The sequence below is a fragment of the Fringilla coelebs genome (genome assembly GCF_963513975.1).
Source record: "Fringilla coelebs genome assembly, chromosome: 21".
Lineage (NCBI taxonomy): Eukaryota > Metazoa > Chordata > Aves > Passeriformes > Fringillidae > Fringilla > Fringilla coelebs.
Window position 1 is genome coordinate 10,389,374 of NC_140047.1, and position 8,293 is coordinate 10,397,666.

The window sequence follows — 8,293 nt, forward strand, 5'->3', positions numbered from 1 at the left end:
CAAGCTCTGGCCGAGAGGAGAGAGAATCCAGGAGCTCAAACACGGCACACACTCACTTGGATGTGAGAGGATGCCCCAGAGTCCCCAAGCAGCCCCAGAGCTGAGCAGTAACCTCGCTGTGCTTGGCTGGGTCTGCAGTGACAGGCGTGACCAAATGTCACAGAGGGGTTTGACCTGCCACCAGCAGGAAATTACTGTACACCTTTAAAATTTCCCTCAAACTCAACACAAAAATAGACCTAAAAGTGTCCTAAAAAGGGTGGCTTGGGGTTTTCTTTCAAGAGTTTTTAGCTTGTAGAAAGATGAGCTACAGTCCCGTCAGTCCGCATCACACAGGATTGTTTCTGCAGAGTAAATCCCCAGCCAGATCAATTCTCAAAATTCATGATTTCACTTCATATACACAGAAACTGAGCAGCTGGTGTGTTGACAGTGACTTTCCCCAAGTCATAAGACTTGTGGTGAAATGACAAAGGAAATCCCAAGGCCTCAAGCCCTTGATGCTGTGCTCTGGCCAGGCCCACCTGGAGCCACATGTGCCAAGGTGTCATGCACATTCAGTTTGGTTTGGTTTGCTGTGCAGTGGGATATTTTTGAAAATGCAGCCAAAACTGATTCTGGTGTCCCTTGGAAAGTCCAAGGAAGGTTTTCACCCAGGGAACTGGTGCAGTTTGATTATAATAATCCCTTCATTAAGGCTTTTTTTCCCCCCCATGACAGCACTGACGCACCATAACCTGTCTCAGTATTACCAATAGTCACGCTGACTGAGAAATCTGAAAATAAATGACTGCAGGCTGCCGTGGGCAGGGCGGGCTGGCGGTGTGACCGCCGTGATGTGGGCAGGGCACAGCCCGGGCTGGAGGCTCCGTCTGGGAGCCAGCAGCGTTTTCCATGGCCGGGCTCGGCCAATTCCCTCCGCAGCATCGGAGCGGGAGGTCCGCAGTGACCGCAGGGACTGCCCGGCCTGCCAGAGCCCTGAGTGAGAGCCGGTAGCACAAACGCCGTGGAACCGAAGGCGTCTGAGCGGGGGCCGGGGGGACGGGGCGCTCACGGCTCCCCCCGCCCGCCGCCCCGGCCCCGCCCGCGGAGCGCGGCCCCGGCACGGAGCGCTCCGGCCCGGGGCCCTCCGCCCAGCCCGGCTCAGGGCGGCGGAGAGCGGCCAGGACCCCCGGCTAGCCCCCGCCGTTCGGGCCCCGTGTGTTCGGGAGCCGCGGGAGGTTCTCCGCAGCGGGGCCCGCTCCCCTCCATCCCTCCCGCTGCTCTCCATCCCAACCTCCGTCCCTCCCGCTCCCCTCCATCCCTCCCTGCATCCCCGCCTCTCCCGTACCTGAGCCCGCCGGGCCCGGGCGGGTGCTAACCGCAGGTACCGGGGCCGCTCACTGCAGGTACCGGGGCCGCTCACCGCGGGTACCGGGGCCGCTCACCGCGGGTACCGGGGCCGCTCACCGCGGTACCGGGGCCGCGGCCGGGGCTGGGCTGGCTGTCGGCGATGCTGCCTCGCTCCGGCCGGGAGGAGCGGGGAGCCCGAGCCGCGCCCCGGGGCTGGCGGGAGCGGGGCTTCCCCTGCTCGGGGCAGCGGCGCTGTCCCGGCCGCGGGCACGGGGAACTGCCTGAGGCCGGGACAGCCCGACGAATTCCCCGGGCCACCGAAATGGAGAATGCGGCGGCTGGTTCCCGAAAGCGGAGCGGTGCCATGGAGGGACTCAGACAGAAAGTCCTGCGTGCCCAGAGCGCGGTGACAGCGCCACATCCCCTCACGGCCCCTGCCCGGCTCCGGGCGCCTGGAGCCGCCGGGGAAGCCCCGCTGGGCCTCACCCTCCAACGCAGCCCGGGGTAGCACAGCAGGGAAACACAGAAGGTCAGCAATGCCTGCAAAGCCTTCTTAGAGTGCAGGAAAGATTCTACAAAGCAAAGTTTCATTATCAGCAGGAGGTCCTCCTCACCCCTGACACGGCCTGCCACCCTCTCTAGTTCTGACAGAGGATTCAGTCAGAAAAAGAGTTGTACATGCAAATCTGTTCACTCTTCCTTGTGGGGAATATCCCTGGGGGTGAGGCCCTGCTCGGCAGTAACGATGAAAGGCAGAGGTGTTTCCCTGGGCTGTGCACGGCTGCCCTGGCAGGAGCCGCCCCTGCAGGTGCCGTGGGTGTGCCGGCTGCTGAGGGATCCCTCACAGCAAGGTTTGCCCGAGGCTGGCACCTTCCCCTGCTGGGTGTGCACAGACAGACACAACAGACACCTCAGCTCCGCTCCCCTCCTCTCTGGGCCGATCTGATGGAGAGCTGTAGTTCAGAGTCACCAGGGCCGGGTGTTGACTCAAAGCTGGGAGGAAAGTGTGACACAGCCCCAGCGAGGCCTTGGCCTGACCCATTTGCCCTCGTTTGGGTTGTTAAAATTCATCCTAAGTTAATTTGGCCTGTGCAGTTTCTGCCAGGATGTGAGTTAAAATTTCTTTCAGAAACAAAAAGATTTCTGGATGTGGTTTTAGCAGTTTTGGGGATACAAAGAGGTGTAAAATGTTAATTTTAGAATGATCAGTGTTACACCGCAGCAACAGTTCAGGGATGAAGTGGCAGCTCCACCTCTTCCCTCTGCCCTTAACTCACTCTATTCCTCTTGCTTTGAGACCTCTTGAAAGTTTCTGTGGTTCTTGTTGCACCTCTGTCTCCAAAGGTGCTGAATTACACAAAGAAACTAAAGATAAGGGTTTGGTACTTTCCAAACTAGAGAGATTTCCTGTGGTAAATTTCCCCCATATGAGATCAGTTAACTGAAAACAGGATGTGGCTCAGAGAGAGATTAAAATTTAAAGCTTAGTTTTACAGTAGAGCCATTCCAGCAGTGCTCAGCATTGCAGGGCACTGTGTTACTATTTAGGGGGAATGACCATTTTATATCCTAGGGAAAAAGTGCATAAGGGAATATATTCCTATATTTAATATCACCTTTTAGAAACAAGCCAAGGTGTTGAGACTTTTAATGCTACAAATTTCATAGGACATTGGAAATAGAATTTAGGCTCAGATGCTGTGGGTTTTAAAGACTGTAGTCAAAAGGAGAGTTGCATTTCAGAGAGATGTTTAAGATAGGGATGTCTCCTTTGATGAAAACATGATTTTCAATTAGTATAAATGAGCTGGAAATGTGCACTTGTTCTAGGAAAACCTGAAAAATGGGTAAAACACAGGAAGGAAAATCTGATAGTAAAAGCAAATCCAGTGCCCATGAGATCCAGTACTTCTAGGAACTGGAGCTCAGTGCTTCAAGTCAAGATTCCTGCCTGGTCAGAGCTCTGATATGAAGTTCTGTAATTTCCACACTATTACTTATTTTCTGAGTGGAACACAGTGTCTGGGAGCTTCCACAAATTCAATATTAGAAAAAGAAGAATCATTAAATCTGATTATTGTTATCTTCAGTGAACTCAACAGCTTTGCCACAATTCAAGCTCTTGTCTCTAATAAAATCTTTTTACATGTTTCAGTTTTATCTGTCTGTGCCTACTACCAGTTGTAGCTCTGCTTTGTTATGGTGCTACCCCAAGGACCAGCCCAGCTCTCATCACAAGAGCAGGAAAGTTTCCCACTAGGTTTCATAAAGCTGGACTGTAACCCTCAAAGAGACATCAGGAATTGATTTTATTTTCCTCATCTGTGCTCTGCCTCAGGATTTTTCCCAGATCATATTCTCTGTAAGACAGAATTATCTTAGGAATTTTTTTCCTCCAAAGAATAGATGCTCTGGAGCACCTCTCCAACATTTGACAGGAGAATAGCACCCAAAAATAGACACTTTATTTATATATATGTGTGTGTGTGTGTGGCTTATTTCAATCACTCATTAAGCAGTTTCCACAAGCCAAGCCAAGGAATCACCCTGAAGAGCAGAGAGAAAATGAAAGTATCTCTCTCTATCACAGAGGCCTTGATGGTTTCCTACAAGCAAGAGTATTCCAGAGTAACTCACTGAGACATTTCTGAGGCTGCCTCTGAGTTTAGGCCACCAGACAGATCTTCTTCATGTGGAGAAGCTCCCTGGTGGCCTCGTGCCTCCGTCACTGTCCCCCCACAGCAGGACAAACGTGGGCTGCAACGTGTGAGCCCAGCATGGAGCAGCCTGTGCCAGTTTCCCCAGCTGAAGCTCAGCTCTCTGGCCACATGAAGGGTTTTGCTGTACTTGTGGTTGTGCTTCTGTTTCTCTTAATGTACAGAAAGCCTGAGCTAAACTGGAAAATTCTGAGCTGCTTCTTTCCATTCTTTATGCCTTGGAGAGAACTCTGGGAATGGGAGCTGTGCCCACAGGAAAGCCTGCCAAAACACTCTTCCAAAGCTCTGGATGTGACATGAAAAAACAAGTTCAGTTTCAGATATCTTTTGACTCTAAACCAGCTGGGAAAATGTGGATATTCTGTTGATTGACTGGGACTAATTAGTGGAAACAGAAAAAGGAAACATCAGATTTATTTAATATCTTCATTAATTCTCATAAATGACAAGAACTGGGGGGAAAGTGAAGGTTATGGCAGATTTCCTTTAACCCTTTCAGAAGCTGCTCATTTTGCTAATAACAGTGAAAAATAAAGACACTTGAAGATGTTTTCCACATGTCAGAAGCAGAAAGAGACTGACTCTGCACTAACATGCACCTCTCCTTCCCTGAGCCCATAATTCCCTCTGCTAGTGCAGAATGACTAACAGCATCAGGCTCAGCTTTCCAATGGTAATTTTTAGTGTGATTCATAATCCTGAGTAATTTCCACACCACCACTGACATGTCTATCTGTACCTGTATTTTATGGGCACGACACCCAGGGAACACAGAAGCTCCAAGTGTTTTCACAAGGGGAAAACAAAATTCTCTTTATCCATGTTGTAAAGGGAAAACAAAGCCCTCACCAAAGCACTGCTACAGCAAGAAGGGAAACTCCTGAGTGGTCACAAACCAAGATATTTTAAGGAGGATTCTCAAGGAGAAAGGAAAAATTAATTTTAAGCATAGGAGAAACCTGAATAAAAAATTACAGCTTGAAGTGGGGAAAGCAGGTAAAAGAGTAACAGGCCTGAATTCTGAATGGGGGAAACAGGTAAGTGTTTAACTCCTGAATAAAAGGAGCCCTCTCCTGAAGTCAGACCTCTTGGCAGCTGTGCCAGGGATGGGACACAAGAGCCCAAAATCCCAGACATGTTCCCAGCAGCGTCCTTGGAATCCAGCCAAGGAAACAAAACTTGTAGCTCCACGTCCAAGGTCTGAATCACAAACTGGGTGTTGGAACCCCAAAGCCAGAGAAGGAGGCACACAGGGACTGCTCCCATCTGCCCAGGCTCAGGGGAAGCCTGGGAGAAACCAAAACAACCAAAGCCTGGCTTTGGAGGGCAGCAGGAATTGTGCTGAGGTTTCACAAGCACAGCTTGGGGTTCCTTGGGGCAAGACATGGACTGGAAGGAAATGCAGCATTTCCTAAATCTGGTTCTCTAAAGTCACATCCAACAGTTTTTCTTATCATGAATATCTTGTTTCAAAGTCCTGGGAAGTGTTTCTGGGCTGGGACTAATCCCAGTTCAGCCCTGGGCACGGGGATTGGCAGGATCAGCAGGGACACAGGGCAGGAGCTCATGTGGGTTTAGGTACACCCCCTCAGTTTCTGGTATAAATCTGTGGAATCCTGCTAAATTATGTCAAGGATTAAGTTGATCCCTCATGATTCCATAGGAAGCTTTTGATCCTACATTGTTTTTGAGGTTCCCGACTAAAACAGAAGCTTAGAAAAAAGCCCACCCTTTAATATTACATGGATTGGTGACTTCAAACGCTTGGAATTCACTGTTGCTGGAAATGAACACCCATTCCTACCTCCCTGTCAGAGCCTGGGGATGAATATCCTCTAGGACCTTATGGCAGAAGGTTTTAATGGAAAATTTTATGATTTAAGCAGTGAAAATGACATTTTTATGGCATATTGCTTTTTATAAGTAATGAAGGAAACCTGGCTAATCAGAGCCTGGCAAAGCCAGACTCAGCCATGCAGCAAAGGAATGATTTCAGTCACAGCTGCCACTTAGGCCCAGCCTGTCACCAACACCTCAGCTGATGTCTGTATTTTGCAATTCACCTTTCAGCAGGTACAAACTGGCACAGTGCATCTCCTTCAGTGGGGATGGGTGAGGAGTTCCTGACATATTTCCTCTTTGGAAAGCAATTTTTCCACTGTTATTTTGTGCTGCAATTGAAGAAATCCTCTACCTGCACATGTAGATATCAAGTGTAGCTCCTCCAAAATAATTTCAATGCCAGTGATTTGCTCTAGCTGAGGATGTGCTCCTCACGGTACAAACTGCAGGGAACTGCCAGTGGTAACAATGTGCTGCTGGGGCTCCTCTTGTAAAGCCAAATTAGACAATTCAAGTCCATATCAGGGCTCCCTGGAACCAGCCTCAGAGCACTAAACCCAGCTCTGAACCTCTGTGTGCTCTGGAGTCCTTTAAACTGGCACCAGTGGAGCTGCTGCCCTTAAGAGAAAATAGATTTTCCACTGTAAATCCCAATTTTGGGGGCTTAATATCTCAGCTGATTTAAAGTGTGTCTAATATAACTTTTTGTTTACTTTGTCTGTAAAAGAAATTGCCCCTTTTAGCTGTCAAGTAGCAAATAAACAAAGGAATTATAGTCTGAGCCACAGTACCCTAGGAATAATCTGCATTTCGTGACTTCTAGCTCTGAATGTGGGTAAATATAACCATTTTATAAATAACCCCCTGTGTGTAACAAATGTTTCCTGGGACAGAAAAGAAAGGGTTGAATAGAGCAAGTTTTACAGGATCTCTCTGCTATTGTTTTCTACACTTGAATGTTCTTTTTATGAGAGTTGTGGTGTTTAATCCAGTTTAGTATTTTCCACGAAATCGGTTGCTGCTTAAACATGTATCCAAATTCCAAGTTCATTCAGAACTTGAAAAGCAAAATTTAACACAAGGACTGGAATTCTGTAATGATCCAGGAACTGGCAAAAGCAAACTCTTGGTTCCCAGGAGAATGAAAGAGCCAAGCCCAGATATTTCTCCTAATTAGAGATGAAAACATTATTAAATATCCTAAAAATTGAAAGCATATGTAACTGCTAAAAGGTGGGTGTTTTACTGGAAAATAACTGACAGCCATGCTAAATTTCTGTGTGTTCTGATGTAAGAATTCAGCAGGAGATTAAGAACACATTTTGCTGGGAGACATGTCTAAACATTAACATTTACACAGGCTGAAAATAGGCCTCCGTAGGCAGGGTCAAGTGAGACAACCCACCATGGATGGACACCAAATTGGCAGCTCCCAGACAGTGATTTTTTAAAATTACAAAATAATCCCCACTCAAAAGAAAAGATGGATTTCCTTACTCTGTGTTCCCTCATCTCCCGACACCCCTTCTGTAAACGGACCTGCAGACCTCTGCCAGCTGATTCCACAGCTCCTCCTTTGTGGAAATGGGTGTTTGGTATTGTTTATTGAAAGAGTTTTGAACTGGAAAGGAATCTTACCAAGGACTTTATTCAAGGATTTTGTATTGCTTCACCTGTTTACTGAGAAGAGGGACTGTCCCTACACTGAACATCCACACTGCTGTTGCAAATGCAGAAAAGAATTTTGGTGTGATATTCTGGCTTTGCATTGCCCAGATGCACTGAGCAAACTCACTGTGATGAAGTGAATATTTCTCCCATTCCGAATCATTTCAGATGAGAGTGGAGCATCATAACAAAATAAAAATTATGTGCTAACTTGGGCTTGCACCATCCTAGCTCATGGGAGCATTCTTCTCTTCCCCCTAGTATTTAATAAATGTGTTGGGGTCAGCCAGGAGAGCATTATGGCAGTCACTATGGAGGTATTCAGAAGTAATAATAATATTAGCAATAATATTAGCAATAATATTAGTAATAACAGTAACCTGCAATAGGGATTTACCATTCCTCTTCTAAAATTGTCAGGTATTCCTAATTCCACACCTTTTTTGGCAGAGCACTTGGCTGAGTAAGACTACCTGGGGCTTGTGGCATGTCCTGGGGGATTCTGCACACAAAATCACTTCTTCCCTGCTTGGGGAACAATGGCCAGAGAAAGGCACCCTTTGGCTCTCTCCCTAAATTAGTCACAGCTCTTTGGCACAGCCCAGCAGCTTTCAGCCCAGAGCAGAGTGTGAGTTTCACATGTCACTGTGCATAACAGGCTGGAATTTGGGCTATTCAAGTCACTCACCAGCTTGGGCCATTGAGATTAATTTCTGGTTGCAATGAAAAGAGAA